The 11,559-nt window shown below is 44.9% G+C and overlaps 1 long non-coding RNA gene across 1 annotated transcript; it reads right to left on the reverse strand.

The window, feature by feature from the left end:
• Positions 1-2,844: 2,844 nt before the first annotated feature.
• Positions 2,845-10,558, reverse strand: LOC147654381 (uncharacterized). Its single transcript, XR_015285081.1, has 2 exons — positions 10,357-10,558; positions 2,845-5,932 (listed from the first exon to the last, which is right to left on the reverse strand). It is a non-coding gene; the product is annotated as an uncharacterized LOC147654381 (long non-coding RNA).
• Between the last annotated feature and the right edge of the window lie 1,001 nt (positions 10,559-11,559).

An 11,559-nucleotide genomic window follows, 5' to 3' on the forward strand; every position in this document is an offset into this window, starting at 1 on the left:
ACAGCTTTGGAGTCTCAAGACCAAGTTTTTATGGGTCTGTAAGTAAAACATCTGCTAGGAATGACACTCCAACCTGGGTTAGTAAGGAATAGATGAATTTCCTAGGACCAAATGACCTGTGGTGCTTTAATGCTCTGACTACCACAGATCTGATCACTGAAAAATGGCAAATGAAAGTGATCTACCTTCACGTTTACAAACACACACAAATGGATAATTTTGCTTTTATAGCACATAATCTCCTTCAAAATTAGTTTATTTCATTGTGCCTCACATAAGAATTGAAGGGTGATTAAGTAGCAGTGTAGCAAAGTTATTTCTAATCTCATGGGAATATTGCTGCATATCCTATCTCATCACCCCATTAGCAGCAATTCAGACACAACACATGAGAAAATGCTTCCTAAAATGCCAACTGGGAGGATTCAGGCAGAAGTCCAAAGATGGTGCTGAGGAAAGGAAACTACAATTTTGTTTGTCTGTTTGTTTGTGTCATTCCTAAAGGTAGCAAATTGGCCATCCAAGAGAAGACAATTATTAGTTATTTTTCTTCCCGTGTTGCCTAGACAGAATATTACATACTTTTACTCCAAGTTAGTGTGGATGAGGAAATTAAGTTTCTACAAAATTCATACCACATGTGGCCTCTCAGCAAAGTCTGTTGCTCTTTATAGCCTGGACCACACCATTGGAATGAGGTCACCCCAGACCTCATTCTGTGCTGTGGTCCTGAGGTACAAGTGTAACTCTGTGGTGCTAAAAACTAATAATAGTGAACTTTAAAGAAAAATAAAACTGGTTGTCTTTTTCCAAATAAGCAGCACAAATAAAATTAGCACAAAATGATAATTACATTCTTTGGATTTTTCTATAGTCAGAAAGAAATTTTCAAAAATACTGATTGGAGAAGGTAGGAGGATAAGAAATGTTCAGTGATTTATCTGGTCAGCAGTGTTTTTTATCACAATACTTTGCTCTCATCCTTGCACAGACAGCATCAGTCAGGCCTTGGTAACCCAAGCTGCTCCTCAGAGTCCTACATACATGGGTTTGCAGATGGGGAAAGGAAAATAGCTCTGTCACAGATAAACCTCTCTGTCAGCTTAATATTTACAGCATTTCTCCATACTGTGCAAGGTCTTAGGCCTCAAAAAGATCTTTTTGCTTGGGTTTCTCACCTCATAGAAATAATTATTTTAAAATGTTCACACCTCATTTAACAGCAATTATTGCTAATATACTTCCATGGCAAAATATTATAATGTAAATTTTGCTTGACTACATGAGGACACAGGGATTTGCAAGTATTATTGAAAGTGTTGCTGTGGGAACCCACATTGAGCTGTGAAACTAAGATCCTACACTTTGTCTCTAATAAAGCAAAAGGGCTCCTTCCATCTTCCACCTTCCACCTTCTACCTTCTACCTTCCACCTTCCACCTAGCCTTGTAAAACCTGGGCAAACCACAGCATGCAACTCAATAAATCAAAAATGGGATTTGTGCTGGGAAGCACTGGCAAGACCACTGGGGGTAGCATCTGCATTTGTGTCAAAAAGATCCCATGTGTAAAGCAAAGAGGAAGTTCTGGAGTCCAGCAACTGTCATGTTGAGCTCCTCTTCCTTTAAACTATTTACATAAATAACAAGGCCCAGCAACAGCTCTGAAAAAAAACAATGTATCTTGGGTGCTATCACAACTCAACATTTTCTTTTCCCATCCTGATGGATTCCCTGTGTCTTGTCCCAGGACTGCAGGAGCCGGAGGGGTGTGGGATGTGAACGAGAGCACTCTGGCCTGGTCTGTGACACTGCAGTGCCGTGTGTGACTGCTGTGGATGGGGCTGGTGACAGGCACAAGGCATAGCCAATTCCCATGGCTCAACAGAGGTGCCAGGCTGGCACCATGCTGGTACCAGGCTGCCCCTGTCCTGTGCTGGAATGGTGCTGGCCAAGCTCCATGTGCTCCAAACAAAATGTTACCCTGGCTTTGCCTTTGGCTTCAAACACACTATCCAGGAGGAAAATGCCCTTCATACTTTTTTTTTTTTTTTTTTTTTTTTTTTTTTTTTTTTTTTCTGAAGGAGATTTTGCTGCAAAAAGCATCACAGGAAGGATGAAGGGGGTAGGGAGATGAGAGAGTGTTGTTATCATGATTTTCAGTCATGAGATCTAGGAATTGTTGTTTTGCTTTTTTCTCCCTGTGGAACATTTATCCATTGCCCAGGTGCACTTTGAAGAAAAGGACCAAAGCAGCAGCAAGACAAGGTAGGAGCTCCAGACACACTGCAAGGTGTGGGAAACTCTGTTTAAGTCAAGGAAGGCCTCCTGCCATGTCACTGAGATCTATAAGGCCCAGACATTAGGTCACCCTGGCCTCTCTTAAGAAAAAGCATGTGCTCAAAGAAAGCAGATTGTCTTGGCTGTCAGTTCCTGAATTAGTCCCTATTAAGTATTTCCTATGTGAATTTGGCTATCCCAGCCAAACCCTGCTTGGATGACTGACACTTTTATAAGACACTAGCAAAGAGCAGATGACAAATTACTTACATCTCCTGTAGATTTATGAAGCTGTGGATTTACAAACATTTTCATGACTATGCCGCGGATATTTAAATGTTTCCAAACAAAGAGAAGCAGAAGCTCCCAAGCAGAGAAAACCTGAGTATTAGTTCATTTCGGAAACTGGAGTTTTGTGACAGAACCAGCTCCAACTCTTGCCTTGCCTTTTACCCTTTGCTCCATTCTGTCACTCTTTTGCTTGCATTGCTGACTTCTCATTTTTTATCTTTTTCCTTGTCCACATGCTTTCACCTTTATGAGTTTTAATTAAAGTATGCAGAGATTTTTCATGTTATGTTGATTTCTCAGATATTCAGAAAGCTTAAGGATGCTGTTTTTTAAACATTTTGAATGCATTCACTTTCCATGGGAGAGTTTGCATTCCCTCCTCCCCATGCTTTTCTGATAACCATGTGCTCATACAGAAATAAATGAAATTAAACCATTTATTCAGACACTGAGCTGCTACCAGCAGGAAGTATAGCTCAGTATCCCCAGTCCAGAAAGCACCATCCCACTGCCACTTCTTGAACACTGTTAGACTTTCCAAAGCTACCACTTCCACCCTTTCACACAGCTCAGTATTTCCTTCCTCTTGCCAATTCCATAGCATGTCCACTATAAAGCGCCCTTGACTGGCCAGTTTTAAGTTCTGGACAAATGAGTAGGCTCAGTGTGGTGGCACAAAAGGTGCCAGCTGAGATTGACTATGGGGAATAAAACAGAGAGTAAAAAAATCTGATAAAGGAGCCTGATATCTTAGGCCTGATAGAGCGGAAACTGTGGGAGAGACAGACACAGATCAGCATTCCCTGGGCAATAAGTGGCCAAGAAACATGTTGTGAAACTTTGTAATAAGATATGTTCCCAGGTTGTGATGTTCCCAGGTGAAGTGATGTCATGTAGAATGTGTACCCTATGGAAAATTGTTACCAAAAACAGAACCCTATGTAAGTGCCATACAAGTTAAACCCTTTATAAACCTCTTGTATACTCAATAAAATTGGCTTCTGATCTCAACTCAGATGTCCCCATCTCTCACTGGCCGATAGCTGGCTCTCCTGAATGTAAAGCTTTAAGTGTGGTGCTGCAGCAGCAGTCATGGCCTATTTCCACTCAAACAAAAAACTCCCATAACCTTCCTTTTTAAGTTCCTTGCTCACTTAATTAGAGTTGTAAGCCTCTCTTTACCTTGTCCCTCTGCTAATCTAATTCACTATAACCTCTTCAAAATGAGGTGGTTTGGTTCATCATTGAAATTCATGAGCGAACTTTTAATCTCATTTGGTTGTCAAAACGGGAGGGCAGAGGCACCAGCATGGAAATTCTCAGGTCCTGGTAAAACCTTACTGCTAGCTGCAGCTCATTGCGCAGTTGTAGAGAGCATCAGGGTATTTTATGAGGTGCCCCTTAGGTAAAAGTGCCTCTGGTAAAGGCAGAAGCCCCAGGACTGTGCCCTCACAAAGCAGAGACAATACTCCCAGTACAGACTGGGTCTTTTCACTCATTTTATTGTACCCCCTATTGGTTATAGTCACTAATGCCTGAGTAACATCTCAGATTAACACTTGGCAGGGACATCTTTAGCCACATGATTTCTTGGGTAATACATTTCAACCCAAAGCAAACATGTTCCCCCTTCAGACAGCCACAAGACTGTTTGAACGCCCTGTGGGGGATGAAGAAGGGGATGAAATCTTTGGATACAGGTTTATTCTGGGCGTGCAGTCCTGTAGTGCTTTCTCTCACACTGCTGTGAGATGTGAGGTGACTGCTGCTGGTAACCACCTTCTCACTCAGACATGTGAGACAGAGCCTGAAGGGGGTTGCTGCAGAGAGGTAAAGTGTTCATTCTACTACAAGTGGAAGAAATCACCAGGGACCTTGCTTCTGGAGCCTGATCTGCCCAATGCTGTATTTTTGAGCTGCCCTGTTCAGCTGTGAGCAAGCACCACCATGCTGAGGAATCTACATCCTGGCACCTCAGTGAGTGCCACATTAGCAGCACTTTCTGCTCAGAGCTCCTCATCACCTCCACAACTAAAAAACTGAGATCAGTACCATCTAAAACAAGATTTTTGGGGGTCCTTTCTGAAGGGAGGAATGCCTCTCTTTTGGAACTGTTCCATGTATACGCGCTAGAAGCAAGCAATGCGTTGCTGAAGTGCATGCATGTTTGTGCACATACATGTACTCACTGAAACGAGATTTTTGTTTTGAAACCGCAGTAAGGCACATTTGCCAGCACATAAATTAAAGGCAAGGAGCTATATTAGGCAGGAGAGCAGAGCAGAGACCTGCAGGGAAACCGCTCTCTCATTTGAGTAACAAAGAGAGTCTGCTGATTCCTGAAAGCAGCTTTCTCTCTCCTCTAACACAAAATTTTCTCTCTTTAAAGGCAATCCACAAGGATTTCCTGGAAAAAATTATGAGGGAAGCATTCCTCCTGCAGCAATGCTGCTGGAGCCTAATAACCTTAACCGACTTTAGGTGTCTCCATGCTCCAGCTCTGTATCATCTCTTTACTCATCCTGCAAGAGCTACTTAACCTAATTGCACAGGAGAAGACACCTCAAGACTGGCGGGCGGGGAAATGGAGGAGGGTGGACAAGGAACGTTTCTGCCGTGTGTCCCCAGGCATGATTTGTACACCACGAAAAACATTCTCTCTCGCTTTAGAAAAGGATAAGCTCCACCTATGCGAGCACGGGAGAGACGAGCCGGGAGAGCCGCGTCCCGCCGAGCAGCTGAGCTGTGTTCCCCGGCGGGCTGAGCCGAGCTGTGTTCCCCGGCGGGCTGAGCTGAGCTGTGTTCCCCGATGGGCTGAGCTGTGTTCCCCGGCGGGCTGAGCTGTGTTCCCCGGCGGGCTGAGCTGGGCTGTGTTCCCCGGCGGGCTGAGCTGTGTTCCCCGGCGGGCTGGGCTGTGTTCCCCGGCGGGCTGAGCTGTGTTCCCCGGCGGGCTGAGCTGGGCTGTGTTCCCCGGCGGGCTGGGCTGGGCTGTGTTCCCCGGCGGGCTGGGCTGAGCTGTGTTCCCCGGCGGGCTGAGCTGAGCTGTGTTCCCCGGCGGGCTGAGCTGTGTTCCCCGGCGGGCTGGGCTGAGCTGTGTTCCCCGGCGGGCTGAGCTGAGCTGTGTTCCCCGGCGGGCTGAGCTGCGTTCCCGCATCACCCCGAGCTCCGGCTCTGCCGTGCCCTACCCTGGCCACAAACCCTGTGCCACACGTGGGTCCGCCTCTGCGTGTGCTGCACAGGCCCCTGCTCTTCCTGCAGGCGAAGTCTGAGGGCGAACCGTGAGAATGGGTAGAGGGTCGCAGTGAATTTCCTGCACTGAGATTTTGGCAGTAAGCACCGCTGAGCTGGAGGCAGTGTGACAGCTGTGGAAAACAGTAAATGATTAAGAGTGAAGAGTTTTGTCTTTAATTCTTGCAGCAGAAAAATGTGAAATGAGCCTGGCAAAGCTTTCTTTCCTGTTTATTCTTGATTTGCCTATGGAACACGGTGAGAGCTGGAGATAGGATGAAATAAGCAATTTCAGCGGTGCTTCAGGAAACTTTTAATACATAAGGAAAGAAAAAATATACATAAAAAGAGGTAAATCCCTTCTGAAGTCATATGCATTCCTTTAACTTTCAGTCATTGCAAAGAAAGTCCTTCAAATGGCAACTTAAGCAAAAGGAATAATTCTTCACAATAGATTTTTTTACACGTTATTCTGAAATGTTTATTTTAGTCATTCAGGGGAAAAGACAATAAATAGAGGAGCAGTAAGAGTCAGTATGATAATAGCACTATTCCAGACATTTCTGAGAGCAGATCATCAGTAAATGGTACAAAAATGATCACTGAAGTCTAAGCCGGGCTGACAGGCTGTTTTGTGACCAGACCTGCATGTGTAATTTGCATTCCTGCCTTTTGCAGGAGGATAGTGGTGAACTACTTCAGCCATTGCTGCCTGCAGTTTTGAGCATTACAGGAAGGCAGAAGAATGTTTATTCTGTTGGAAGATGAACAGAGGACTGTAAGGAGAGCTGCAAACAGTTTTTTGTGGCGACACACAGAGCAAATCATCAGCAGAAATCCTGCCACTTTTCCTGGCAGAGATGAGCTGTGCAGTGCTCAGTGGGAATAGCAGTGCTGCTCTCCCACCCTTCTGTCTTGCCACCTCAGAGAAGGCAGGTGCCCTTCTGGGCACCTCAGGTCCCCAGAGAAGGCAGACTTGCCCTTTCTCCACACCAGACCTGTGTCACAGGCTCCAGAGAGCCATCGGGACAGATTAAGGACATGACAACTCTCCAGATTAGTGCACACGCTCACTCAGAGCCAAACCAAGTCTCCCAAGTATTCTTTTGTGAAATGGACATTTCCCAGTAGGTTGTTTTCAGAGTATCTCTGTTTTTTTGGCTGAAGTGCTGGATGCCATCCCTCATGCATCATCCTACATATGATAAACCCTTTCCTGCTAAAACCTGAAAGACGCTGCAGCATGCTGCACTGACAAAAAACTTCAGCATCACTAAGCCCTCACTGAACTGTGACACATTTGCGTTTCAACAAAAGAGTTGTAGCTAGCTGTAACCCCAAACAAAGGTGTGACTTTCAGGCCTAGTACGGTACAAATTACAAGAACAGCATGTCTGGTTGCTATATAGCAGAGTGGAAAGGACAGCAAGAGTGTGGTTGTTAATAATATGAGTCCTGACTACACCACACAGTGCTGAACAAGGACACTTGACCACATTCCTAAAAATTATAAAGCAATGCCTATAGGAAGCTTTATAGTAATTCACCTGGGATAGTGCCTCTTCCACAACATCTGCCTTTCAGAGCTGGCTCATCCCCCACCTCTGGATGACGTGTGTTAATCACCAAATATGCAGAATGGGGTTTTTGAAGCAAGCAGAAAGCAACGGGTTTGTGTAGGGGTAACTTTTGTTCTTACTTTACTCTTCTGAATTGATTTGAGCTGCAAAACCCTACAGGCGAGAAAGCAGGTCTGGGAAAACCCCCAGGTCTTGGCACAGCACTTTTGTCACTGCTGTCAGCAGCCCCAAGGAGTCAAGGACATCTCAGTGGGGTGGGGGAGATCAGGGAGCGAGCGCCCGCTGCGCCCTCTGGCGGCCGCCGCCGCACCTGCAGCGCTGCGCGTTCACAGCCGCGCCGCTACCGGGAGCGCGCACGGGACAAACTTCCCACCGGGGAGTGAATGTAAAGCTGCTCCAATAACCAGGCTGTGTTGTTCGGTTGGTTTGTTTTGTTTCGTTTTAATAGCAAAGAAAAAAAAAAAAAAAAAATCAGGAAAAGATTTCTTTCTGTGAACTCAAAAGGAGAGCCTTTTGCCTTCAAAACAGATTGAGATAACAAATTTATTTAAAAAAAAAGCAAATAACCGGCCAAAACAAAACACAATTTCACTTTTTTAAAGCTTTTTTTAGTTTTTGGGGTTTTTTTGCTTTTTGGTTTTTGGTGTTTTTTTGTTTGTGGTTGGGTTTGGGGGTTTTTTTATGCAGTGTAACTTGAAAGTGTAATTTGAGCTTTTTCTAGTTTGCTTGAGGAAGTATTGTCCCATCTTGCCTGGAAATGCCCCAAATGATTCTGTTAGACACACTTAAAAAAATTTGCATGTGTCCAAAAAACTTCCACAGAATCACAGAATTTTTAGTGTTGCAAGGAATCTCTGGAAATAATCCAGACCACCCCCCATCCCCAGAGCAGGTTACAGAGGAACCTGTCTAGGTGAGTTTTTAATGTCTCCAGAGAAGGAGACTCAAAGACCTCCCTTGGCAGCCCGTTCCAGTGTTCAGCCACCTCATGCTGAGGTGAAACTTCTTGTCTTTCAGTTTTTGGCCATTGCTCCTTGTCCTGTCACTGAGCACCACTGGCAAGAGTCTGGCAGCATCCTCCTGACACCCACCTTTGAGATATTCACATGTGTTATTGAGATCCCCTCTCAGCCTTCTCTTTGGATTAAACAGGCCCAGCTCCTGCAGTCTGTCCTTGTAAGAAAGGCTCCAGGCTCCAAGTCATCTTTGTGGCCTTTGCTGGGTGGAGGGGAAGGATCACCTCCCTTGACCTGCTGGCTTTCACCAGCTTTCAGAAAGCAGCAAATAAACAACGTGTTGGTCGGGCAGGCAGAGTCTCTTAGGGAGATTTCTTAAGGTTCTGTAGAAAGAGTGTTCCTAGAAGCTCTGTCTGGCCATTATGATGCCTCTTTGACTGCATTCAGTACTATATTTGGGCTGAAATTACCAGCCATAGGAGACTAGAGATTAACTACTGAAAAATTTAGTAATAATAAAAAAATAAAATATTTAAATTAAAATATTTCAATAATAAAAAAAGGAGAGGTATAAGACTAGGGATAAGGGGAGTATGCTTGAAATTTCCCAAGAAACTTTGCTGCTTCTGGAACATGGCACAGGAAAGAGAGAGGACCTCTGTGGGGCAAGTGCATTTGTCCTTCCTAAAGGAAAAGGGCTTTTTCCATGATCCAGAGAAACACATAGCAAATGCTATTAAAATATCCTGAGCTCTGCATTTAAAAGTATCCCCATGCCAGGCTGGTCTACAGATTGTTAATGTTAATACACACCATTCCATCTGACTAAATGAGTTGTCTCTTAATTTGATGGAGCAAACCAACTTTGTTGCACTGAAACACACATGCGTAGCAAACTGATTAGATACAGCTGAAATTTCAATAATGTGTCTAATGGGCCTCAGTGTAGGTTGCTGTGAGTGTTTCCAGAGAATTTCAGGCAATTTGATTGATGACACTCTCTTAATGTTATTAGCAAACATTTTCTGTTTATAAAAACTTCAAGGTAATATATTTGAGATGCTATCTGAATTTTGGAATCCAGCTAGAAGGATAAGGACTTTTGTGGCACTGTTACAAAATACTGAAAAAGTGAAGTGCAGTAACTTCTTTTTCTACAAATTTAAAATAGGGTCATTTTTCACTGGAAAGCATCAATTGATTCTAAAAAATAGATGTAAGTAATAACAATGGCACCAACCAAAAGAAACCAAACCAAACTCCCCTCTGCAACTGGACAGGGAAGAGCAAATATAACACAGAATTCATGGGTTCAGACAAGGACAGAGAGATCACTCACCAAATCAATCTGGGCAAAACAAATTTAGCTTGGGGATATTAATTGTATTTATTACTAACAAAATCAGAGCAAGATAATGAGAAAAAAAACAGACCTTAAAACCACTTTCCCTCCACACCTCCCTCCTTCCCAACTCCAGCTCCTCCCCACCAGCAGCACAGGGAGATGGAAATGGGGTTAAGGCCAGTTCATCACATTTCTGCTGCTCAGGGAGAGGAGTCCTTCTCCTGCTCCACTGTGGGGTCCTTCCTGGGGGAGACATTTCTCCATGAACTTCTCCAGTGTGATTACATCCCATGGGCAACAGTCCTGCCCAAACTGCTGCAAGGTGGGTCGCTCTTCCACGGGGTGCAATCCTTCAGGCACAGGCTGCTCCAGCTTGGGTCCCCCCCAGGGTCACAAGTCCCACCAGGAAACCTGCTCGGGGGTGGGTTCCTCTGCTCACAGGCCTGCAGGTCCTGCCAGGACCCTGTTCCAGCCTGGGTCTCCCACGGGGTCACAGCCCTCTCTCAGGCACCCACCTGCTGCGGCCTGGCTCTCCTCCAGGCTGCAGGTGGGTCTGTGCACCCCGGTGAGCCCCAGGGGCTGCAGGAGCACGGCTGCCTCCCCACAGCTGCACCAGGGGCTGCAGGGGAACCCCAGCTCCAGTGCCTGGGGCACCTCCTGCCCTCCTTCACACTCACCTTGGGCTCACTCACGTATTCTCACTCTGCTCTTCCCCAGTCACAATTACTTCTGTGCAATAACTTTTTCCCTTCCTCTCCAATCTGTTACCACAGCGGTGTTAACACCATTTCTAATTGTCCCAGCCTGGGCCAGTGGCACGTCTGTCCCAGAGCCACCAGGGATCAGCTCTGCCAGACATGGAGGAAACTTCTGGAAGCTTCTCACAGAAACCACCCCTGTAGCCCCACTACTACCAAAACCCAGGCCATGCAAACCCACTAGAAACATAAACACACAAATGGCTGGAGTGCTTTGAACTAAAGCTCTTGCTTATTTGTAGAATCATCCTCTGACTTTTCTGAACGACTTGAAATTCTGGCAGGTCTGTTCCAGGCCAAAAGACCATAGAAACTTTTAATAAATAAGCAAACAAATGCCACTGTCTTTTGTCAGATTCAGGTTTGCAGGAATACAGACTTGGATTTCTAGAAGCCTGTTGGATCATGTTTGGCTGTGAAAAGGAAACTGAGCAAAGAGTGTGTCTATTATATGCAGTTTCCTTTGATTCCTTGAGCTTGAATAAAGGAATTATTATTTTTCTTCTGAAGGAGGAATAAAAACCGGGTAAGAGGCAAGTGGAGGTGCTTCCTGGATAATCAAGCCCTTCTTTTGTCCTTTCCAGCAGCATTTTATTTGCAAATGCCCATTCTGCACCAGCTGTAAAAGGCCTAGCCTTCTAACAATGCTGTGTCCTCATTGAGGCTGACCTGGAGCAGACCTCTATTTACCAAACATAAAGATGCTAATTATTTTGTGTATAGGCCTTAACATGATTACAAAGAGCATGGACACTGGTTGTTGTTATAGCAATCTGAATTAAATTATGCTCGTGCCAGCATAATTAGGATTCCCCCCACCAGTTTATTGGGCTATTTTTTAATGTGGCACAGTAAAAACAATGACATGGTAAAAACAATGCCAATTTCACTTTTGTACCAACTAAAGCAGGCAGGCAGAGAGATTGAGAAAAGCAATGAGGTATCTTGATCTCCCTGACAAGGGAGGTGGTCAGGGTTTTATGCAAAGCCCAGATATGGCTTTCCTGCCTCTCTGAGCATTTCAATAAAATGACATTAAAAAAAAAAAAAAAAATTGAACTGGAGTTGTAAAACCTAAACTTGCGCCAGGCCTCCCCTGTTAAATTCCTTGTTTTCCACCCT

Source organism: Cyanistes caeruleus, chromosome 3 (assembly GCF_971803275.1).
Source record: "Cyanistes caeruleus chromosome 3, bCyaCae1.hap1.1, whole genome shotgun sequence".
Lineage (NCBI taxonomy): Eukaryota > Metazoa > Chordata > Aves > Passeriformes > Paridae > Cyanistes > Cyanistes caeruleus.